General features: G+C 38.6%; 1 long non-coding RNA gene across 4 annotated transcripts in view; it reads left to right on the top strand.

Moving 5' to 3' along the window:
* Positions 1-26,530, top strand: part of LOC102158243 — a 1,168,296-nt gene that overhangs the window by 681,959 nt on the left and 459,807 nt on the right. The window lies entirely within an intron of this gene.

Below are 26,530 nucleotides of genomic sequence, written 5' to 3'. Positions count from 1 at the left end.
GGATGACAGTGCCTTACTGCAGATCTGCAGTAAACCCTGCCATGCCTAATAGACCCCTAGATTGAAATTTGACAAGCTGTGTCTCCCCCATCAGGTTGGGTGGATGGTTGAGTCTGAGGGATATTATCTGCCTTATTAGAAGGCTGCTCATGAACTGAATGGTGGTTTTAATTAAATCCAGTAGGTTGAGAAGAGTGGTTTGGCAGTTTCAATTGATTTATTGTGTTTGTGACATCTGGGTCTGATTTATTGTATTGACTTGCAGAACTGTTTTTGGACTCTCACCCTGCGTATTTTCATTCTGGTTTGGGGGACTCACAGCCTATAAATATGTAACATTTTCATTCTACTGTGATTTTAGTTTTCTCTTTGCATTCTTATTTTGGTAAGATAGTGAACTATTGAATTCATCTTGTTAAAAATGTGACTGTTCGAAAGCATGAGGTTTTGTGGGGTTTCTGTATATGAACAGGGCTTGAAAAGTAGTGCTGGGTTGAAGTTCATTATCATTATCCCACCTAAGTTAGTGGGAGGAGAGAGTAAGAGAGATTGACAGGTTTTTTCTTTTAATTCGAAAAGAATGTTAGTCTATAATTGACAGACTGCTCGATGTTCTTATGGCTTTCTAAATTTTAAAGTTTGGATTTTAGATATAAATGTGAATACCAAGTTACAGATAGTTTATTTTTATTTTATTTTATTTTTGCTTTTTTTTTATGGCCACACTCGCATTATATGGAGGTTCCCAGGCTTGGTGTTAAATTGGAGCTATAGCCATCAGCCTACACCACAGCCACAGCAACATCAGATCCGAGCCACATCTGCCACCTACACCACAGCTCATGGCAATGCTGGTTCCTTAAGCCACTGAGTGAGACCAAGGATCGAACCCAAGTCCTCATGGATGCTAGTCAGATTCGTTTCTGCTGAGCCACGATAGGACCTCCAGAAAGTTTGTTTTTAATTCTGAAAGTAGTAAAACTGTTCGGCTGGCTATTAGTGTCCCGTCCCCCTTCCCCTCCCGCCCCGACACACACCCACATCTTACTGTAGGCAAGTCAGTTTTAGAATGTCTCCACTTCAGATTCCACATAGCATGTGCTAGAAGGCATGGGAAAGAAGGGAGAGCAGAGAAGGGTCAAGCTGTACTTCCTGGCAGAGGAGGAGGGCAGAGAAGCAAGCAGGTCTCAATCATCTTGAATGCTTTGCTGGTGTAGGAATAAGTGCTTGCACATCTGAGAAACTGTAATGATGGGCTCAGTTCCCAGCATTAGAGTTCTCTCTTTGCTACAGCTGAGGTCACTTAGCCCCTACCTGAACTCCCAGCCAAAGTTCTGGAACAAATCAGGGAATTTAAGGGAGTCTAGGTAAATCACTCATGCAAATCAATTTCAGGTCAGCCTGTGTCATTGACCTTCTGCCTAAGTAGTGGAGGCCGGACACTACTGCTGTTCTTTGGCGTCAGCCTCTAAGTGAAGTTTAATCCACTTAGAATGGCTTCCTAGTTTTCATTCTTGAACCCACATCTCTAGCTCTGTAGATTATCTTGTTTATCTTCATAGATCCTTTCCAGAATACCCAGTGTACTGCCTTGAGCACAAAGTTGGGACATACCTGATATTAACCACCTATTGCTTCCCCCACTGATGACCACATACAGTCCAGATGTTTCTCTATGCACTACAGCTGCGTCTCCTGTCATCTACCCCCATTAAATAGGCTCACTCCTACATAGGTCATTATATCTCTTAATGCATAACATGATCTTTGGTCTTTCTTTAAAACTCTGGTTTTTTAAATTTCCTTTTGTGGGGTTATCAGTTTGAATAGAAAATGATTGCTTGAAGCTATATATGGTTGATTTGAGAGCTTTTACTTTATTCTCCGTGGTACCAAGTTGCTTCACATAGCTCATGAACTTCTTTGGTTTTCTGGGAACCATATAATTCTCCAAATTGGTTAAGATAGGATGTATGAAAGGAAACTCAATCACAGGAGGCACTTACTGAACATCCACCTATATTTCAAACATAAACAGGCATGCATTTTTAGCCCATCATGTATTCTGCTTGGAAACACCTCATCCATATCAAACTTAAGGAGGAATAAGAAATAATGCCATTTAAAAAAAAAAAAAGCTCTATGTACATTAAACTCACCATTTAAGTATGTAATTTAGTGATTTTTCAATAAAATTTTACAAAATTGTGCAGGCTTCACCAAAATCCAAGTTCAGAATATTTTATCACACTGCATCTCAAAGAGATGGTTCTGGTTTTATGTGTAAATTATTTTAAGTTAATCAGAGAATGCTATTTTGTAAGTTAGGAAGAAAGTACAAAGAATTTTATATGTTTAAAAATACCGTACCAGAGAGCTCTCACGGGTAGTTAATTCAGATGACCTTGTTGACCTAATCCAGGGACTAGGCTGTGCAATGCTGCCTATCTTCCCAAAAAAGTTCTGAAAGAATTTTGAAAATAATTCATTCTAAAGTCCCATAAGTCTATACTGGGCAAAATCATATTATCACATATTAGAGAGATGGAATGAACTCGAACTGTACCCGCAAGGTAAACACAGATTTTTGAAGCCACATTTCCTAATAGACTCCAAAGAGCTGGCCTTGAAAGTACAGAATGAAGGGAAGCTGGAAAGAGCATTCACATCGGTGGTAAGTGTGTGTTTCTTCACTGTCAAAGATAATGGTCCTAAGGTTGTTCTTCATTTGTAATCATACTCAGTGGGCTAGAGAGCATACTGGCAAGATCTCAGATGTTTAAAACTTTGTCCATGATCTAGATGTGAGCTCAGTGAAGCATCCCTAATGAGAAACTCAAAAATTCATTTGAATTATTCCCCAAAAAAAAGACTTACTGTTTGCTTTTACTTTCACTTAAGATACTGTGACACCAAAGACACAGTGGTGATCATGACAAAAAGTCTGTTTTGGCAGCTTCTCCAGTCTCGTTTACAAGTGTTTTTCAAACAGTCATTTATGAACAAGACTCTCTTAGACCATAGAAGGAAATGCATAGTTAGATGTTCAACCTTAAAGGGTTTATAATCTTAAAGTTGACGAACTGGACAAATTATCAGAGTCAATTCTTACTGCATCCTTTGAATAAATGTGATAGTGATTGGATATAAATGAAATTTAGTAAGATGGATACTTAGTGATTTCTGATAAATATGGTCATAACACACACTTCCTAAACCCTCCATCCCTTTCCTTTATATTTCCTCTAAGGAAACAGAAAGTTTGCTGTTACTGAGCTGATCAGAGAAGTAGTAGTCTCTTAATTTACTGGCTTAACAGTGAATTTTCAGAAGAGAAAGGAGTTCAAGGAGTTCAACAAGGGTGGCAACTGAATTTCTCTGGAGCAACTATTTTCCTGCAAAACATTCTTGTTTCCATGTTTGTGTCTTCTCTGTGGCAATCTGTCAAGTAGGTTTCCTTGGCATGTAGCAAGTGTTGGAACCCACTATCTCCTGGGATAGCTCTTTCTATTTATGGACATATCAGATTGCTAGGCAGAGCTTCCTTGAAGTAAACTGAATCTGTGTTCTACAGCTTCTACCAATAGATCCCACTTCTGTACTCAGGGGATCATGAAGCCTATGAATCTTGAAACTCAGCCATCAGCTCATTATTGGGAGGACTTGTTCTAGCACCAAGTTTCCTTTCCAGCCCCAAATCTCTTTCTTTACTACCTAAAATCTTCCCAGTTTCAGACCCTCCTTCTAAAACTAACCCTCCTTCTTGACCCTTGATTTAATCTCTATCCCAATTAATAAAGGAACTTGATCCCACTCTTCCTTGTTTTCCCACTTGAATCCCTAATTGCCTCCCTTTCCACTGTACCACTCTCTTTATGGATGTGCTCAGGTCTCCCTTGCACCACATAAAATAAAACACACTACGTAAAGCCTCCTCTTAGGCCTGCTACTTCCCAAACAACCTCACAAGCTTGTGCCTTTCTTTTTTCCATCAAGCTGTTTTATTAGACTTGTATAAACGATCTATGTTTGACATTAATTTTTACAGTCTGCAAAGGTGCTATTCAAATGCTGCTTTATGGATGTGAAATAAACCTAGTAGTTGAAAAAATTCCCAAAGTAGGTAATGGTTGAGTTTAAAGAGGATCTAGTTTATAAACAAAATTTGGTAGTGTCGAATGGGTGACTACACATCTCTAGTCTAAACTCTTTGCATTTATGGAGTTCCCGTCGTGGCGCAGTGGTTAACGAATCTGACTAGGAACCATGAGGTTGCGGGTTCGGTCCCTGCCCTTGCTCAGTGGGTTAACGATCCGGCGTTGCCGTGAGCTGTGGTGTAGGTTGCAGACGCGGCTCGGATCCTGCGTTGCTATGCCTCTGGCGTAGGCCGGTGGCTACAGCTCCGATTCAACCCCTAGCCTGGGAACCTCCATATGCCGCAGGAGCGGCCCAAAGAAATAGCAAAAAACTCTTTGCATTTATGAATAATCTTCCAGGAAGATGTTGAATAACACATAACTCTCCTTCCCAAATTTAGCCAAGCAAAATGGAAGTGGAGTAATATACTATTAAAATATGTTGTAGTCTATTCATTTTTTTTTTTGATGAGTAGAACATATTAATAATTTAGTATAATTTTTAAAGGAAAATCCCAATTACTACAGACTTATTGTGAGCATTGCTCAATACATGTTGGGCAGAATGGATTATCTGATGCCCTTCACACACTTATTTTCCTTCCCCTTCTGCCCTTGAGAGATGGGAGTCTTTATTAGGACACAGTAAAAAGACAGAGACTCTTACCATGAAAGCATCAAGCTTTTCTATGAAAATATTTACTAGTCAGTATTTTTAAAAATAAAAGTTTGTTTTGGGACTATGTTACACTGAAAATTTTAAAACTATCAGCTCCTTCCAAGGAATATTGTAAAAATCTCCTGTCCCTTCCTGACAAAGTGGGAAATGAAAACAAGAGCAGACAAGTGAGAAAAGACCTGGGAAAATATGAGGATGAAACCCACGCTCCAAAAACAAATGCCCAAGAAAACAGATTTTTGAAAGAAAAAAAAAAAGAATGGGGTAACGAGAATTATTCATAATATAAAAATAATTCTTCATTATATGGAAATTGTAACAATTCTCTTAAAAAAAGAATTGTCCTGGCACTTTCCAAATGATTCTTTCTCAGATGAATTTTTTTTTTTTTTTTTTAGGGCCGCTCCCACAGCATATGTAAGTTCTGAGGCGAGGGGTCAAATCAGAGCTGTAGCTGCCGGCCTACACCACAGCCACAGCTACGCCAGATCCGAGCTATGTCTGTGACCTACACCACAGCTCACAGCAATGCCAGATCCCCACCTACTGAGAGAGGCCAGGGATCAAACCCACATCCTCATGGATACTAGTCAGGTTTGTTAGCGCTGAGCCACAAAGGGCATTCCCTTTTTGATGATTAAATTCTTGTGACATATACAAATAAAATTCACTTATATTTATGTACATTAAAATGTTGTGAAATAATCCAAACTTTAACAATTTCATATTATAATAGATTTTTGTGACATGCAGTAATACTCTAAAATTCCTTAAATTCTGAGTGTCATATCAAATCAAATTTGATTCAATCAGGAGTTCCCATTGTGGCTCAGCAGGCTAAGAATCTGACTAGTATTCATGAGGATGTGGGTTTGATTCCTGGCCTCGCTCAGCGAGTTAAAGATCCGGCATTGCCACAAGCTGTGGGCATAGGTTGCAGATGCTGCTCAGATCTAACATTGCTGTGGCTGTGGTATAGGCCAGCAGCCGCAACTCCAATTTGACCCCTAGCCTGGGAACTTCCATATGCCCCAGGTGCAGCCCTAAAAAGAAAAAGCAAAAAATGATTAAATCAGTTTTCCTCAATGGAAGAGAGTATTACCTAAACCTTTGTGATTTGTGACCTATGATTGCTCTCTGTTCAATATGATTCAAGGTCAGATCTAACTGAAAGCCGTGGAACACAGCAGAAATTCATTGTGACACAGTTAAGATCCCATGCATGTCTGTACCTCGGAACCAGAACCGTGGGGGAAATTCATCCCTCTGATGTTGCCAAATCATGGCCTCCATCAATGAGATCACAGAAACCCTCGAGGATATAAAAGTTTACACTATTTACTAAGACATCTATGAAAATACACTGTTACTCTCTTAAAGTGCAAATACAGATTGCCCAAAAAGGAAAAGTACCTTGTATTTCTTGCCAGCAAATGAAACCACTGATATGGCTTAACTTCATGAACTATGTAGCTTATGCGAAAAGTAGCCAACAAGCAGAATTTGTTATATGAGTTCATGAAGTTTCTCAACTGCAAAAGATTTTGAAACTAATTCAGCTTAGTCCCTTGTTTCAGAATTAAGGTGACCCAAGACCAGAACATCTCAATTATGCAGGATTGCACAGCTTGTTAGAGGCAGAGCCAGGGTAAATGCTCCAGACACCTGGCTTCAGTCTAGTCCACTTTACCAATAATTAGTTGCTAAGACAACTTTTTACCAAGAGGCCTTAAGGTATGGAAAGTCAACTATAAGAAGCATGTGTTTCCATAGACCATGCATTCTCAACAAGGGCTCTCTCATCCCAGAGAGGTTAACCCTAGTTCCTGGGGGTCAAAAAAATATCTTAGACATTGGATGTTAAAATGATTTGTGGCGTAGGGCTGCAGTACATAATCAGATATGCAGTTTATGATGTCTAAGTTTCAAGGTGAAGGGGGTGAGTTGAGTGGGGGAAGTGAGGATTAGGAAAAAGAATGTCTAGAAGATTCCTTAGGAGATAATCTTTCAAAACGTGAGAAACACTGCCTGCCCTGAACCAAAGTTCATGGTCAGGATTTTAGAGAAGTTGTCCAAACAATGATCGAATACAAATGCTGGAGGCTCAATTTATTTTTAGAATTAAACCAGTAAGTTGGGATCTAGAAGCATGCTTTGCTATTTTCATCCAATATTAGTGACTTGAGAAGCGTATAGACCTTCTTTTTATGGAGCCATACTCAGGTCTTCGTCATTGTATAATAGAGGACAAGCAAGAAGAGTTTACATGGTACGCTCAGTGCTATGAAAAAGGTGGGGAAAAAAATGCCTTCATGTAAAGGAAAATACTCAGGGAGTTCTCAGGATCTGAGTTGCACTTCTGTCATTCATTAACACTTACTTGAAAAACCTTCTATTGAGGTTCCCTAAGTCTCCATTTCCTCACCTTTAAATTTGAGATTACAGGAGTTCCCGTCATGGCGCAGTGGTTAACGAATCCGACTAGGAACCATGAGGTTGCAGGTTCGGTCCCTGCCCTTGCTCAGTGGGTTAATGATCTGGCGTTGCCCTGAGCTGTGGTGTAGGTTGCAGACGCGGCTCGGATTCAGCGTTGCTGTGGCTCTGGCGTAGGCCGGTAGCTACAGCTCCGATTCAACCCCTAGCCTGGGAACCTCCATATGTCGGGAGCGGCCCAAGAAATAGCAACAACAACAACAAAAGACAAAAGACAATAAATAAATAAATAAATAAATTTGAGATTACCCATCTTACATGATTTGGGGAGAAATTAAGGAATATACCTGGAAAATACTGGAAAGCAATATACCTGGAACACGGCATACACCAAATAAATCATAATTTGTATCATTATTGCTATTACGTGTTAATTCTTCAGAAGCTATGAAACCTAACACTTGTGTGTTAATAGATAGTAATTACAAAAATCGGAGAGAGGACTAAGCCGAATGTATTGTTAGGTTAAGCCTCAGGCAGTTGGACAACAACTAGAATTCTTAGACTAAGCTAAGAAATAAATAAATACATAAACAAACTAACAAACTCCGGATGCCCGTCAAGTTTGTATTTCAGATAAATAAGTACTTTTTTAGTATAAGCATGCCCCGTCAATATGTAACTAGGTGTTCCGCATTTTATCTGGCAAACCTATCTTCAATAGACAAGAGTTAAATGGAACCTTTGTGTCAAAACTGAATTCTCAACTCAGGCTGCTGTGAAGTCTCACCTAGCTGTCTGGTTGATATGATTCATGGAATGTGAGTCAAAAGAATCAAAGCTCTACCTACCATTATTTTGATCCCACCATTTTATATTTATATTGTTGTATATACTGTGTAATGTATATATCAGTATAATAGCTCAAAATGTGTGTAATTTACATACAATTTATATAAACAATTTTTGGAACTGAGTAGTCAAACTTTTATTCCTGCTAAAAAAGAGGAATCAAAAAAGTTGGAGACTGTTGTTCTATTCAAAAGATAAGCCACACTGAGACAAAGAACATCTATTCTTTTTCCCTTGGCGAGGGGGGAATACTCAAATCAGGAAAAACCCGTATTTGCTTGGTCAAATTGTCACTAAGCTATTTCGTGTGGAGAATTTGTGAAACTGACCAGATGTGCTGATATATACTTTCTTGTCACAAAATAGCTGATAATCCACTAGGATAAATCACTGCGAGGTAATGACTTTTCAAACAATTCGTCTGATACCTTCTTCATCTTACTCAGGAAAATAAAAAGTTTATCTGGACTTGACCCTTCCACTTTCACCCGGTCAATCGGACTTGGTTGTTTTGTTCAAACAGTTGCCTGTCGGTATTCAAATTTGAAAAGATAAAAATGTGGAAAGAAAACAAGAAGCCGCAAACCACTCCCACTCTGCAGAGTGACAGCATTGTGATACCACAGAATCTAGAGACAGATGGTAGCTTAGAGCCGACATCAATCTTCAATGAGAGTAAATTTAGGATAATGCCCCTCTTTGGTAATGGACATGTCTTTGCAAAGTTATTGCTGACAGCAGCCTCTAACGTGCTGATTTGCTAAGACAAGGTTTTTATTGCATCTAATCCTGTCGTAAGGCATGAAAAAAATAGTAGGGTACATGTTTTTCATGTATCGTTTTTACAAGAATTGCTTGCATTAGAGAGTGGCTAAATTGTTTTCCATATTTTATGGCACATTTTTAATGTTCCACCGCACACAACATTGATCACTCAGTCCATTAGCTTATTATGATATCCTGAAAGGAGACACTTCCTTTGGGAAAAGCCATTATTTGAAATGAGATGAGGGCTCTGGCTACATCGGACAAAATGAGATGGGATTTATTGAGCAGCTGCTTAATTTCATCAAGGGAAATAGCCAGAAAAAAAAAAAAAAAACAACATTTAACTGTAAATGTATATGTTTGTTCAAAATGTCTGAGCTGTCCAAATATGCTCTGTTTTGAGTATCTACCATGTGTCTTGTGAATTGCACCCTTCCCACAACTCAAAGTGTCCCCAGTCAGGACAGAAACGGCTTTCATGATACAAAACTTTGTCTTAGGAAATATCCATGGCGTTATCAGGGTTCTAATAGGAAAACAGAAAAAATAGTGGGCCTTTAATGTGGGGACTTCTTAACACAGTTTGTAGAAGAGTTGCAAAGACACACAGGAGCTGTGGAACCTTCCAGAGATTAGCAACAGTAAAAAGTGCCACTGCCACCAGGTCATATTTCCAGATTGGCGCTAGACCTATCTTGCTGCTGTCTTTGGGAGCTGGAACGTAAAAGGAAGGGTTTTCCAATGAGCCCGGAATCACTGCGGAGAGATAGCCCCTGGAAGAGACACCACTGAAGGGAAAGAAGAAAGTACTGGGGCGCCCCTCTTCCTGCCCACCTGTTTCCAGTAGTTCCTCCCTTTGACAAGGAATGTACTTCCCGGCAATGCAGAATCAAGAGGAAGGGCAGGCGATGAAGCTGGGAGCCAACAGAGAAACAGAGAACTTAAACACATTAAGATATCTTCTTTTCTTCCACACTTCTTTTAATATGCTTCTGAGCATTGTAAACTCTTTTCTACACATAAAATACAACTTTTCGTAAGCAGTGAACTTTGAAATTACTACCAGTAGAGGTAAGGGTCAAGGCGGAGGTTGAGTAGCATAAAAGAAGTTTCCTCAGAACATGAGGTGGCTTTTCAGGCTCTCAATGTATTTGTGCTTTAAGAAATGTCACCCAGTGGGAAAAAGGGTGGGTGCCCACAGCATTGTGCACCTGCTGTGCATCAGAGGTGATGCAAGGTTCTCTTCCACGTGTCCCCTTCACCTGCAGAAGGGAAGGTGGGACTTTGTGTCTCTGTAGGAACGTATGCAGTAATATCCTTATCACTGGCATTCCCGACATCCCTTTAGGTTATCCTTTGTATCTGTTGTTGAAATATGCCCACAATACTGAGTTCTCCTTTGACAAGAAACACAAACTCCAATTATGTAAAGCCTCCCATCTGGAAACTCAACACATGAGTTGCTGCACTGGATCAGGCCCTGTGTCCAGTCGGTTATTTTCCTCTGACAAGAACACAGCCGATTTAAGGACTGTCATGTTTGTTCTCAAATAATTCTTTTTTTTCTTTTTTCTTTTTTTTTTTTTTTTTTTTTTTGCTTTTTTAGGGCTGTACCCATGGCATATGGAGGTTCCCAGGCTAGGGGTCGAATCGAAGCTGCCAAGCTACACCACATTTCAGCAATGCGGGATCCAAGCCTCATCTGCAACCTACACCACAGCTCATGGGAATGCTGGATCCCCAGCCCACTGAGCAAGGCCAGGGATCTAACCTGCATCCTCATGGATCCTAGATGGGTTCGTTAACCACTGAGCCACAAAGGGAACTCCTCAAATAAAATTCTTAAATACTTTAAAGGTTGTTCTCCAACTAGTAACAACTAGCACGTATTGAGTCCTTACTAGATGGTAGGCACTGCTGAAAAAATTCTACTTTTCTTAATTAATTTAATCCTGTAATTGGCCTTATTATTATCTTCATTTTACGAATAGGAAATAGAGGCAGAGAGCATTTATACCGCTTGTCTAATGCATCAAGCTAGTGATTGGTAGAGCTGGATTTGAACCTTGTGTCTTAAGTGTCTTAATCCAAGACCTTACAGTATCCCATGGTGAAGCTTTATGGATTCATGACTCATAATTTTATCTCACTCTTTGTACAGGAATATTCCTAATGAATAGTTGTATTTCTCTTGAGAAGAGGCAAAATGACAGTCATACTGAATATGTGCATATTGAAATATTGAATGGATTTGGGTTTTTAATGTGTTCTTTTGAGTAAAGAATCGTTATACCTTTCTGCTGGTCTATAGAATGTGACCATAAATATTTTTTTTCATCCAGCATTAACTAAGTAAAATCTTATTTAAGCAATATAAAAGTGGAAATAATATTAATTTGTTTCTTAGAATATAAAACCCCAGGAGAAGGGACTGGAAAAGATCTATTCTGAGGCAAGGACTATCTGCTGTGATAACCCTGGACCCTAGTGAAGTTACAGAACCACAAACATGTCCATCTCATTTTCCCAGATTACATTTGAGGCCTGATTCAGTGCCTTTGTCTTCTCTTATTAAGCAAGCAATTAGTGATAAGGGCCCAGCACTGGACAAATTAGGGAAGAAGAGAGAACACAAATAGAATCTAATGCCAGCAAACCTCCATCATGAAGAATGCTGGGACAATGAGCTTATCCTGTCTCAGGGCCAGGCATGGAAAATAAGAATGTTTTTATCTTTTTATTCATCTCCTTCTTTGTCCACTACAACCAACATATGAGTTACTTCTCTTTTATAAAAAAACTTCAGGAACAGGTTTGGATGGTTCTTAGTTCCTATCCTAATTCCTCTAGCTAACTTAGAAATTCATTGTAATACTCTCCTTTTAATTTACTGATCTGTGCAAATTTGTCTACCTCCAGAAAATATGTATTTTTCTACTATTCACTGAAGAGGGAGGCCTTGATATTTGCCTTAATCTTCTATGACCAAGAGTCACTTCTACTCATAGTCTTTGTCTCTACTGTACATTTTATTAACTTTTGTGATTTTTTAAAATAGACGTTATCATAGATGCTGCAGATTTAATAGATTGAGCTAATAGATTTTAATGAATTTAACCTTTAATCCATAGAACTAAGTTTTGTTTTTTGATAACCAGCCCATTTTCCTCCATGTGACTGATATTGTCACATTAAAGGGGTCACACAGCCACATTTGTCTGCAACCCATCCCTGTTGGATCCTACATAGAGTTCTCCAGATTAGCAGCCATGGCAATAGAAATTAGGCTTCTTCTATACAGTTGACAAGCTGACATTTACCTGGCCAGGCCTCAAGGCTCTGACTGCTTGCCATGTCCCTGTTCCTTCTGAGGCAGAGCCTAACGCTACTGCTTCCTCAAGCAGCTATCACCAGGCTTTGCCCTTGGGCAACTGTCCCCCTGTTCACATTTAGGCTGAATTGACTTCTCAGAGATGGCCTGGCTGTAGAACTTGGTTGGACTGACTCCTCAGAGGTGGCCTGGCTGTAGCTCTTGGTTAATAGAGGAATCCTTTACTGGCAAGGGAAGAGCTGATCCAATCCAATCTTGACCTTCTTGTGGAATATTTGAATGTGAAACACCAAGGTGGAAGGATTGATAATAGAGTAACCTCAAAAATGAGACCAGGGAGAAAGTAGTAAACACAAGATGTGATAAAACAGAAACAACTAGAGTGTGAACACATGAAGTAGAGATGCAGTTAGGAGCAGGGTGGACAGGGCCATGAACCAGAGATGCTGGCTCATGGGAATGTCTCCTTGACAGGTGTTGGACCTGGATGCTAGAGTATCTGGACTCATGTTTGGCTCCCAAAAACCTATTTTGTACCAAATAAGTCAATTTTCTGTGCCTCCTTACTTCAGGGTGTTTCCTTAAAATAAACCCATGTCACCATGGTAACAAAGACCCTATTGTGGGTGCTGCTCCTGGTCTGAAAAAGGCCACACAGGCATTATAATCTCTGATGTAGGGTACCTGTACTTACTTGTCACCTTTTCAACAATTTGATGCACCCTTTTCTTGCTTTTACCCCACCCTTCTTATAGGTAAAAATATGCATTTGTATACCAAAAGCCAAATCCTTTGGTGCTGAGAAGTCCACCTGTAAAAATAATGAACACTCATTAATCATAGAGAAATGCATCTCTAAGATGCTAAAAACGTAGATTTTTTTTTTATTGTATAATCTGTTGTTCTTCTCTGACATTTTTCACTTCTGTTGTAAATTTTTGTTGGGACATCAGAGTGGATGTCAGTGACTACTGTAGCTTCTTTAGAGGACAAAAAATTTTCCTCAACCCTCTTAGGGTCCCAGCCTGGGTCTGAAAAGTAAACTGGCAAAGATATATTAACAGGAGAAAAGTATCCACATTTATTTAATGTAAGTTTTATGTGACATAAGGAGATGAAGATCCAGAGAAACAGGCCTGGGATTTTTGTTGTTGTTGTTGTTGTTGTTTTTAGGGCCATATCCATAGCATATGGAGGTTCCGAGGCTAGGGGCTGAATCTGAGCTGCAGCCACAGGCCTACGCCACAACCACAGCCACAGCAATGCAGGATCTGAGCCATGTCTGCCACCTACCTCACAGCTCATGGCAACACTGGATCCTTAACTTACCGAGCAAGGCCAGGGATAGAACCCAAGTCTCCGTGGATACTAGTTGGGTTCTGGTAAGCACTGAGGCCTGACAGGAACTCCAGGCCTGGGTGATTTTATGTTGAGTGTGAAGAAGACTGGACCGTCATTGTGGAGAAGTAAAGTGGGGGAGACATAGCAAGACCTGCCTATTAGGACTTTGTCTTTGGAGATAAGAACACTCCTTTCTTCTGGGCATGGGGAGGGGACCTCTCACACGGAAACTTTATAACCTGCTTGAGAGAAGAGTGGTAAATCGGCAAGGTCAGATGGAATCTCTTTTAGCTTAAAATATTTTCCTAGGGTATTCCTGAGAATTATAACTCTGAGCAATGTAAACAATTGTTATTAAGAATCTGGGATCCAATGGGTGTGAAAAATGTGAGATTTAGGGAGTTCTGTGGTTAACAAATCTGAGTAAGAACGATGAGGTTGTAGGTTTGATCCCTGGCCTTGCTCATTGGGTTAAGGATCCAGCATTGCTGTGAGCTGTGGTGTAGGTTGCAGACGCAGCTCAGATCCCAAGTTGCTGTGGCTCTGGTGTAGGCCAGTGGCTACAGCTCCCATTAGACCTCTAGCCTGGGAGCTTCCATGTGCCAAGGTTGTGGCCCTGGAAAAAGACCAAAAAAAAAAAAGTGAGATTTAGTAGGATGATTTTCCCACCTTGTTTGTCCATACAGTTTTCTTGAAGGGTGTCTGTGAACCCTACTTGGAGAAAGGCTATCATAGGATTCTTGGTAGAGTCCAGCATTTTAATGTTTAATAGAAAATTTTTAATGAATTAAACCAAGCTCAGAGAAGAGTGCAAAATTATGAGCATATAGCTCAAGAGATTTTTCGTAAAGTGAGCATTCCTGTGTAAGCACCTCTCAGATCAAGACAAAGAACACCAGTATTTTATCAGAAGCAACTTATTACCCCGCCTTCTGAGTCCTATCCCCAGACAGATAAGAAATTTCCTGATTTCTAACACTGATATTATTTTCAACTGTTTCTTAGCTTTGTATAAATAAAAGTATTTAGTGTGTGTTCTGTGTGTGTATCTTCTCTGCTCTATGATATGTTTGTGAAATTTCTCCGTATGGTTACATGTAGCAGAAGCTTTTTCCTTTTTATGTTTGCAAGTATTCCATTGTAGAAGTATACCAGAATTTATTTATCCATTCTGTTGATGCACATTTGAGCTGTTTTCAGTTGAGAGAGAATACAAATACCGCTATTCTGAAGCTTATTGTATATGTTTTCATTGTACATACATATATTTTGTTGTTGTTATTGATCATATATCTTGGACCAGAGCCATGTGATATGCATAATTTAGATAAGAATCTAAAAAACTATTTATGACAATGCAAATTATTCCACATTCTTATCAGTATTTGGCATGTCCAGTCTTTTACATTTTTTCCATCCTAATGGATTCATTCCCCAGATAGCTAATGTTTATTGACCATGGGGAGATCTATTCGTGTGTGTACGAAATGGCTGTTTGGGTCTCTTGTTCACTTTTTAATTTCATTTTCTACCCTTTTCTTATCGATTAGTAGGAGTAATTTATGTGTTCTAGATATGAGTCCTTTGTCAATTATGTGTACTGCAAATATATTTTCTCATTTTTTATATTGGCTTTTCACTTTGTTAGTGGTGTCTTTTCTTAAACAGAACCCCTTAATGAAATAAAATTTATGAATTAGTCCAGCAATTCATAATCATGGTTGATTAGCAACTATGTCATATTGCTCTGATGTCTTTCTGAAAGTCATTAATAAATAGTTCCTTTCCTGGATTTAACTGATAACTTATAGCCCATTATCTCATTTATAAAACTTAGAATGCTTCACCATAGATGCTTTTCTTCATCCTTGCCCACCTCAAAGCCTAATGCCTTTTATTTAGACCCTACTCATCACATTACCGGATTTTCTCATCATTTGTCTTGTATGATAAAATGATTTGCTACCCAAATGGTTTTATCAAAAATGTGACGGTTTCTTTGGACATCCCTTCTTTCATAACAATGACAAATATTATACGTGTAATTTACCCTGGCTCATTCCTTGTGGGACCACATTATTTCTCTTCTTCATTCAAAGTCATCCCCTCATTCACTTAACAATTAATAATGGGGTGACTACTGACGTGAAGCCCTGTGCAAGACAAGGGTATAGAATAGTAAGCAACGTCAAGCTTAGTACTTTCCTTCATGCAGTTTACAGTTTAGGATAGAGAGGCGTTCCATCCATTATTACATACATTTATGTAAAGTCACTGTGACAGGTGCTGTAAAAGAGACGTACCATTGTCAGGGGATGGTCATTTTTCCAGGGAGAAGTATCAAGGGCTTTGTTTTTCCTTATGGATCTGGCACAGGTATGTTAAGAATATAGTGATTCATGATTTGCAGGAGTTGGGTATGAGGAATTATGTCCACTCAGTGATTACACCAGGTGATGATTTGTGTTCTGCTGAAGTGAGGAAACACCGTGGCAGTAGCCAGACCAAGAAAATCAGTATGTTATCTTTGAAATAGTATGTTGTAAGTTGCCAATCCTCATTCTGTAAAGATTTGTTTTGAAAGAATTTCTATTCTAAAACCTTTATTATAATTTTTTCTGATGGATTGGGTAAAAAGTGTTTCATGAATATTTCAAGATGTAATTTTCCTGCCCGGGACATACTGACAGAAAGCCTGTTTTTTGCTGTTGTTGTATTTATTGTTTGCATTCTTTTTTTAAGCAATGTGTGTGTGTATGTGTGTGTGTGTGTGTGTGTGTGTGTGTGTGTGTGTGTGTGTGTGGAAAACATTTCCAGCAGTAGAGATTTTGCAGCTTTCTAACCTTATTATTTTTGTGTCTTCTTAGAAGCCAGCAGTTCTTCAGTCTACTTAATCTAAGAGACAGTACTTAATTATTTGCATCCAGGAATGTCTGTGGGAAAAAATATGCTCAGATCTTAGCAAACAAATTCTTTTTCCTTATCCTTTTGATATTTTTATCTGAATTTTCACTGGACACATAATCCAAAGAGCAGGCTATGTTTTCAGTATAGTTATTTTCAGAATTTACTTTTACCTGAAATTTTATCTGCTTATGTCATACAGATATTGTGTGTGTGTGTGTGTGTGTGTGTGTGTGTGTGTGTGTGTGTGTGTGTGTGTGTCTTTTAGGGCTGCACCCATGGCATATGGAGGTTCCCAGGCTAGGGTCCCATTCAGAGCTGTAGCTGCCAGCCTACAGCACAGCCACAGCAACGCAGGATCCGAGCCACATCTGGGACCTATACCACAGCTCATGGCAATGCCAGATCCTTAACTCACTGAGAGAGGCCAGGGATTGAACCCGCATCCTCATGGATGCTAGTTGGGTTCGTTAACTGCTGAGCCATGATGGAAACTCCATACAGATATGTTATTAGTTTATTTCAAATGACTGATGTGTATAGAATGTGTACATGTATGTGCAACCGGGTCACCATGCTGCACAGTAGAAAAAAAAATTGTATTGGAGAAATAACTATAATAATTATTATATAACTATAATATTATTAAATAATAATAATATATAATATAAATTTTATAATTTTATAATATATAAATATTATAATAAAATAATATAACTATATTATTATTTAAAAAATAATAAAAATGGATTATGTGAGGATTCTATTTCTTATCGCATGGTAGAATGAGCTATTATGCCAGCAACATTTTAAAATAAATAAAATATTTAAAACATTAAAACATTTTAAATAGTTCATTTTTTCTCTTTATTATTTAAAAATAATATAGACTCCTCATAGGGAAGAGTGGTAAAAATGAAAATTTAAAAATTATCTTACTTTCGGAATTTTTTTTTTTTTTTGTCTTTTCAGGGCTGCACCCATGGCATATAGAGGTTCCCAGGCTAGGGGTCTAATCAGAGCTGTAGCTGCCAGCCTACACCACAGCCACAGCAACGTGGGATCCAAGCCACGTCTGCAACCTACACCACAGCTCATGGCAACACTGGATCCTTAACCCACTGAATGAGGCCAGGGATTGAACCCACCACCTCTTGGTTCCTAGTCAGATTTGTTTCCATTGCACCACGATGGGAACTCCACTTTTGGAATTTTGATGTACATTTTTATAGTCATTTATTTTGCTATAAGCACATATTTATTTATAGAAATGTTATCAGACTCTGTATGTTGTTCTTTAATTTACTTTTGTCATTTAACACTAGGTAATGAATATCTTTTGATGTTATTGCATAGCAATAAATTATCATAATTAATGACTTATATTTGCTCACTTAACGTGTCGTAATGCATTTAACCTCAGTATCTCAGTGTAATTCAACAACACAACAATATTTAAAAGTACAGTGTGTGACTAGAAGACTAAATGAGCATGCAAAACAAATCTAGATAAAAGAAGACAGCCAAAAAATGACCACACAGTTGAATCAATATTTTTTCATAAATAGAAGGTGAAAAATAGAGAATCTGAGCTGTATTTATTTTACCAGAATCAAAAACTAAGCAAATATTTTAAATATGCACTTAAATTATAATAAAAATTGGGTTTGTATAAAAAGATCATCAAATTGATAGTGTAGGTCAAAAGAGTTGAAAAATGTGGTTTATGTGTCACTGTGCAGATTAAACAATTCAATATACAGATTGAATTGTCATGTAATTTACAGATAGTCTCTAATATGGTGCATCCTTTTTTTTTATGTGAAACCCAGCCATTCTGTATCATTTTTCCTCCATTCATTGAGCAGGTATTTGTTGAGGACCTGGTATTTGCCACGCTCTTTCACAACCTAAGGGTCCAGTAGTGAACCCAATAATACAGTCTTTCCTTTAATGAACTCATAAACTAGTAAAAAAAAAGGGGGGGCAGCATTTAAATATACAATTACACATCTAAGAGTAGTGGCATTTTTTTACCCTTCACACTCTTTCCCTCTTCAGATCTGGGGCACATGAAACCAAGGATACATAGAGAGGCTAAAGGGAAAGAATCTTGTCAGACATAGAGATTCTTATTGTCTTGAAGTCATACCACTTGCTACACTATAGAATCCACAGCTCAGCCTCCCTTTCCTATGCCTCCAGCAGCTGTGCAGCTGAGAACTCCAGAAGCCACAGAGAGGGATAAAAAGCAGCTCCAAAGCAAAGAATTTTCTCTATTGCTTGGAGAGACACCCTCGATTTATGTGTCAGTGTGTCTGTATGCTTGGATGTTTAAATTTGAGAATGTAAATACTCATGCATGTTTAAAACCTTTTCGTACAACTTTTTCTACTTTTCTCCCATTTACTTAACAGAGGTATGTTGAGGGACATAAGATGAAATCCTTCAGGAATCTTAAGGACTTCTGGTGCATTGTGGCCAAAGAATCAGCTAATGTAATTATGCATCTTGGTTATATGAATATATTCCCAATATATAACTGTGTGTTCAAATGTCTCTCTGTACATGCAGTGTATATATAACCCTCTTGCTTATGTCCTGCTGTATCTGAGAAGACCTTGGAATAGTCTATTTCAGATTTACTTTGGAATCAGCTGGGTAGTTTTTAAAAAGTCTTACTCCTGGATTCCACCTTCAGAGGACTTGGTTTGATTGGTTGGAAAGTGGTCTGCGCCTTGGGAATTAAAAACTACCTAGGTAACTCTATTGTGTCTCCAAGTCAAGAAGCACTGGCCTAAAACAAAATGTAATGGCTTAATAAGTAGAAAGAAAAATGAGTTTTTCTTCCTTATAAAAGGTGCTATAAATATAAGCATTACATTTGGAACTTAAACTCTACAGATTAACAAATTAGTGACTGTTTTCTCTTGCTTTTGCTTCCTCCCCCAATGCAATAGTCTAAGACATAGATGCCCCAAGACTTTTATCTCTTAGGGCCACATCCACAACATATGGAAGACTAGGGGTCTAACTGGAGCTATATCTGCCAGCCGACACCACAGCCACAGAAAGACCAGATCCAAACCGTGTCTGCAGCCTACACCGCAGCTCACAGCAACACTGGATCCTTAACCCATTGAGTGGGGCTAGGGATTGAACCCACATCCTCATGGATACTAGTTGGGTTCCTTACTGCTGAGCCACAGCAGGAACTCCCCAAGCCTATGATTTCTACCCTTCTACTCACCAATTTTTGCTTATCATGTGCATCCCTACTTCACGTGGTCTGTGTGGGGAACTTCAAATGCCGCTGAGAAACTCTTCCCTGCTGACAGCTTTGTATCACAGGAGGAACAGAAGTAATCATCACTCAGATAGCAATTCAATTACCACATACACTGCTTTTCCCTGAATTTATATTCTCAGAACTATGCTTCTCATGGTGAATATGTATAAATCTTACTTCAGAATATAGATGAAATTACACTTAGAGCATGTATTTAAATCATGTGGGGTGACATGACTTAAGGTGAGGAAATAAACATTTTCCATTTACCCTGTGGTATTTTTACACAAAATTTGAAAAATAGAAAGTTGTTAAACTTCAAATAATACATTCGATTTCTCTTCTCTGATAAAGGTTTCCTTGAGGGAGGTGGGGATGAGAGTTTTAAACTGAACCTGGGAAATATAATTTCAATTTGAATCTGAGCATACCCTATCTTAATCATTAAATTAAAATGTGAGTTACTGTGAATGTTAGACTTAGATAATTTCATGTACCAATTAGATTTTCCTTTAAACTACTCACCACATTTAAATTGGACATTGATACTTAAATATTTACATTTTCAAATGGTCTGTATTCTGCAACGTATAATGCAAGCATCAAGTACAACTTGTAATGAGTTTTGTCCATCTTGCAACATTTTAAACAAGAGTTTGCTGAGTGCCTGTTATATGCTAGACAACACTTAGCATGATATGCTGAATTTATATTGGATTCTCTTTTGGAGGGATGCAGGTAATTGGCTAATAAATACAAAATTATAAATCAAGATAAGTACAATGACGGATATGGAAAATGTCCTCTAATGGAAAATAAAGGATGAAGAATAAGAGATTTTAGTCTTGCAAATTAAAGATCCCAGGACGCAGAGAGTATAGGAATACCATTCTTCATATTAGAAACAGTATGTGCTAAAAATACCAGACATGAGAGAACTTGGAGTGTTCAAGTTCACGTGGCTGTAGTTTATTGGCCTTGCAGTGAGTGAGATATAAGATGGTGTTGAAAGGTCAGTGTGACCTTAGAGAATAGAGTAGCTTTATATTTTATTTAAATGGGATGGGAGGCCATTAAAAATTTTAAGCATGATTCAATTCATATTTTAAAAACATCATTATGTCTGCCTAGAAAAAGATTATATTTAAGGCAAGTGTAAAATAAGAAAGATGAAAAATAATAGGTTGTGGCAGGAATCTCTGTGACAGATGATGGTGGCCTAGATTGTGAAGAGGGCAGAGCAGATTGATTTGGATTCATGTTAATAGCAGTTTGGAGGAGTTCCTGTTATGGCTTAGTGGTTAAGAACCCAACATAGTGTCCATGAGGATGCACGTTCCATTCTTGGGCTCACTCAGTGGGTTAAGGATCCAGTGTTGCCACAAGCTGTGGCACAGGTCACAGATGCAGCTCAGATCCCACATTGCTGTGGTGATGACACAAGCCAGCAGCTGCAGCTCTGATTCCACCCCAACCCTGGGGAACTTCCATGTGCTTTAGGTTTGGCCCTAAAAAGCAAAAATATAGCTGTTGGAGGTAGAACCAACATGTCATGGGAATGGACTGGATGAAGAGGCTTGGAAGAGGCTGACACCTAGGTTTTAGCGTTGAGGAATTGGGTGTATGCTACAAGAATTACTGAGATGGGAAAGACCAATACAAAGCAAGTTTTACTGATCTCTTTGTTATTATTTTAGAGGGATTTGTGGAACCTGAGTTGCATTTTGTGTTCATTAAGTCTGAGATTCCTATCAACTGATATACTTAGATGTCCTGGGATAGTGGCATGGAACTCCACGTACAGAGGAGCAACAGGACTAATCTAGATCAGTCAATGTCAGCATATGCAGTTTTTAATACTTATTAAAATGTACACAGAAGTAGAGACGAGAAAAATAAACCCCCATGTGGCCTTCACCTAGCTTCAACAGCCATCCGCAACTCCTGAGCAATCTTGTTTCAACTACATCCATCCATTCCCTGTTCCCCTCCTCCTACCACCACCACTGACACTACTGGATTATTTTGAAGCAAATCCTAGGTGGCATATAATTTCCATCATTAGTTCTTCAGTATGGATTTCTAAAATTAAAATTAAAATTGAGGACTTTTTTTTTTTTTTTTTTCTTTTAGGGCCACAGGTGCAGCATATGGAAATTACCAGGCCAGGGGTCAAATTGGAGTGGCTGGCCTATACCACAGGCACAGCAACACCAGATGTGAGCCACGTCTGTGACCTACAGCAGAGCTCATGGCAACACTAGATCCTTAACCCACTGAGTGGGACTAGGGGTCAAACCCTCATCCTCATAGATACTTAGTTGGGTTTGTTTCCACTGAGCCACAATGGGAACTCCAATGGAGGACTCTTTAAAAAAGTATAATCACAGTATCATGATCACAACTAAAATAACAGTAATTTCTTTATACTTTCATACAGTGTTCCAATTTCCTTGACTATAAATTATTTGTCACCAATGGTCTTTTAATCAAGATCTGAATAAAGTTTATACATTACGATTTGCTGATTTTTCTTTTATATTCTTTCTCTTTTCACTTCCTCTTTTTTTGCATTTGCAATTTGTTTGTTGATAAACTAAATTTATGCACATATAGAGAGTCTCACAATCTCCATTTTCACCATGGTGTCATTTCCCCCGTTATTCTCTCTTTCCCCTTATTTCTTGACTTTTTTTTTTTTTTTTTTTTTTTTTTTTTTTTTTTTTTTAAGGCTGCACCCGTGGCATATGGAGGTTCGCAGGCTAGAGGTCTAATCAGAGCTGTAGCCACTGGCCTATGCCACAGCCAACAGCAACATAGGATCTGAGCCGCCTCTGCAACCTACCCCACAGTTCACAGCAACACTGATCCTTAACCCACTGAGCAAGGCCAAGGATTGAACCCGCAACCTCACGGATACTAGTTGGGTTCGTTAACCACTGAGTCACTACAAGAACTCCCCCTTATTTCTTTGAAAATTATATCTATAGTTATATCTATAGTTTTTTACCTGACTCATATTTGATTTTTTTGTCAAGACTGTTTCATAGATGGTGACATATACTTTCATCACAAGACAACCAGTATTTTGTTGTCCTGCTTTTTCTGATGTGAGCAGCCAAATGATGATCATTGCCTACATCCATTGTTTCATTTAATGTTTCAAAAAGCCTCTTCAATTTTGTTTCTAGGTAATTTGGACACATTTCCTACCTTACACCTGAAATCAACCAATTCTCTTAGGAACTCCAGTTCCTTTAAGTTGAAAATGATACTTATTTGGAGAGCACAATCTAGGCACTCACTGTTATTGGCTTGCTCATTTTGAATACAGCTAGGAGATACATCACACGTTCATACTGATAGGTTTTCTTTAAATTCAGAATTACCCGACTTTTACTTCAATGCCTCCATCTGGTATAGTGGTGGTTTCTAATGTCATCAGAAAAGTTAATTGCCTGGTGAGAGCATGGAGAGGGCCCATAACTGAGTCCAGTGAAGATAGATATTTAGGAATAGAAAAGAGGAAAAAGACCTGACAGAGCAGGCAGGGTAGAGCAAGTAGGTTGTGGTGCCCCGAAAACAAGGAAGAAATAGTATTATAAGAAGGAGAAGAAAATTGCATTGGATGGTCCTGAGAAGTTAAATAACACAGTGTGAAAACATGTGCATTTGTATTTGGCAAAAAGGAAGCAATTCTTGCAGTGTAATGACAGGAGTAGGACCCAGTCAGTGTGTGTGGGTAAGTAGCTGGGAGATGAGAAAATGTATATACATTGTGAAGAGGGATGTGTCCTAATTCTGAAAGATGGAAATCAAGTGGCTGTTTCGTAATCTCTTTTGCCTCAAGAAGGATTAACTGATAAAAGCTAGGCCTCAGTCAGAGCAAGTTCTTTCTTAAGGAAATCTGAGAGACTAAGGCTGTCCACGTGTGCCAAATATAAATTATTGGGAAATAAATAGATTTCTATACAGTTTCCTTTTATCCTCCTGATTCTGTAGTGTCCTGAGGGATTCAAGGTATGAGACCATATTTATCCACAATTCTTTTGACAAGCCTGTCATAAACCAAGAGAATTTTCATCCTCACTGGGCAGTAAAGGTCTATAGAAATCGTAAATCACTAATGTCTTATCCCTGGTCACATCACTCACATTTAGTTTATTTGCATTAGCCCTGGATTCCTCTGTTTCTTCTAAGTATCTCATTGTTCAGATTGTAGCAAGACTCAGAGGTTAAAGAGAAAAAATGTCTGCACTTTCTGTCATTTCCATGTGTTTTAATAGATTCACCTAAAGTGATTGCCTAAACTATATATTCTCAGCCTCACTGGCTTGGCCAGATGGTGTGTTCCTTTCCTTTACAGCCCGTTAGTTTATTTTAGCAAACCCTTGAGACGCCTTTAACATCCCATAAATGGAGTGGATGGGGGCCAGGTTCTTTCTAGGTTAATGATTTTGAGATCAGTATTTTTGAAACCTAAGCACTGTTTCAGCAAAGGGGGGAAAAAAATCAACAGATGGGAGAGGGGGTCACTATCAGTGATTATGATGGCAATAAAACAGCTTACAAAAGGGAAAGAACAGACCATGTGGCTTCGTCCTTCCCCGTAGTTAAGTGGTAATAGAAGCAAAAACAAATCAGGCTTCCTTGGTGCTTCGGAGAATCTTTAGGAGTCAAGTTAAACAGTAAAAGGACAAAAATTATTCTCATGTTTTTCGGTTTGGCAGCATTTTACTTCTTACTAACAGTTATTTTTCCAGGATTACAGGGCCTGCCTTTGAAAGGAAGAGAGTCGTGTTATTGATTAACTTTTCTAACATGCTGTCAGTAGCAAATGATTTTAATAATTTTTTTTTGAAGAACCACAATCTTTGGAATCATCAGAAGGCTGCATTTAAGTGGACCCAGTGTGACTACTCAAATTCAGCAAATTATTTCCCTGGAGGGAAAATGCTTTTTTAATAACTATGATTAAAAACAGCTTATGTAAAAACAGTACCTGCAAAGACATAGGTGTTCCCTTACAGAGGAGTTCTGGAAAGGGAATGAGGGCATGTTTTAAAGAAAGGAAAATATGAAGGATTAATCGTGTACTCTGAACCTCATTTCTTTTCTTTGCACAGGTTTAGGGACAATAAGGACCCACTCTAGCTTCAGGTTTGCTCTCTTTCTCTTATGTTGATTATTTGCTGTCACCAGAAGCCTTCATCTTTCCAGCAGCATGGAGAACAAAGTTCAAAATAAAACACCTTAGGCAGAAACTTGATGAACTGTGGGTAAAAGAGGAGGAATTGGGTATGGCTAAGGATCCCTAATATCCATAATTTGGGGGGACAAAGTCTCTTTCCTTTGAGTTTTATATTTATTTTTGAGCTTAATATCTAAGCACCTAAATTATCTGTATTTGCTAATTCATATATAATGGTCTGAAAGAAATATTAGACAGAAGAGACCAGTGGTACTGATTAAATATTATAAAGAATGACCTTCAAAAATTGCACCACATAATTATAAATGCCTCTCTTATTGGATAAACTCTTGAGGCATGTGTCAGCCTGGAAGTTAACACAGAAATGCTGGACCTCAAATATGAACGAGTGGTGCCAGCTTTACTTCTACTCTAAGGTAGAGAGAATAAATGGGGTGGGGTGTGGGGCAGACCAGTAAATTCCTAAATAGGAGCTTATGGATATCAACTGCCATTTCTGCTCTGATGAGTTTTTTTTTTTAATTTCATTTTCATGTAAATTGTAGGTATACAGCATTATAGTTCAACATCAGTATACCCTACAGAGGGATCACCACAAGTCTAGCTACTATCCTTACTATGCAGCTGGTCCCCTTCACTCACTTCGCCAAGCCAGCAGCCCCATTGCCCTATGGTAACCACTAATTGGTTCTCTGTATCTTTGAGTTTGTTTTTTATTTTGTTTGTTGTTGGTTTTTTTCCGGATTCCGTATGAACGAAATCATATGGTATTTGTCTTTCTCCAGCTGACTTATTTCACTTAGCGCAATACATTCACAATCCATCCGTGTTGTAAAAAATGGCAGGATTTCATTCTTTTTTGTGCCTGAATAGTGTTTCATTGTATATATACTACCGCATTTTCCATTCATCCGTCAATGAACACTTTAGATCTTTTTCCATATCTTGACGCTCTTGTAAATAATGCTGCAGTGAACATAGGGGTGCATATATCTTTTCAAATTAGTGTTGTCACATTCTTCAAATAAATACCCTGAAGTAGACTAGCTGAGGCATATGGTAATTCTATTCTTATTTTTTTGAAGAATCTCTCTACCGCTTTTCACTATGGCTGCACCAATTTACAGCCCATCAACAGTCCATGAGGGTTCCCTTTTCTCCATATCCTCTTCAATATTTGTTACTTTTTGTCTTTTTGATAATAAACAGATATGAGGTGATATCTTATTGTGGTTTGCATTTCCCACATAATTTGTAATATTGAATATCTTTAATGAGACTTTTGGCCATCTGTATGTCTTCCTTGAAAAAATTCTATTTAGACCATCTGCCCTTTTTTTTTTTTTTTTTTTTGTCTTTTTGTCTTTTTGTCTTTTCTAGGGCCGCTCCCGCAGCATATGGAGGTTCCCAGGCTAGGGGTCTAATTGGAGCTGTAGCTGCTGGCCTACGCCAGAGCCACATCAACCTGGATTCTGAACCGCCTCTGCCACCTGCACCACAGCTCACGGCAATGCCGGATCCTTAACCCATTGAGCAAGGCCAGGGATCAAACCTATAACCTCATGGTTCCTAGTCGGATTCGTTA

The sequence above is a fragment of the Sus scrofa genome, chromosome 2 (genome assembly GCF_000003025.6).
Source record: "Sus scrofa isolate TJ Tabasco breed Duroc chromosome 2, Sscrofa11.1, whole genome shotgun sequence".
Lineage (NCBI taxonomy): Eukaryota > Metazoa > Chordata > Mammalia > Artiodactyla > Suidae > Sus > Sus scrofa.
The sequence above is the reverse complement of the archived record's forward strand: the minus strand, read 5'-3'. Positions and strand labels throughout refer to the sequence as shown.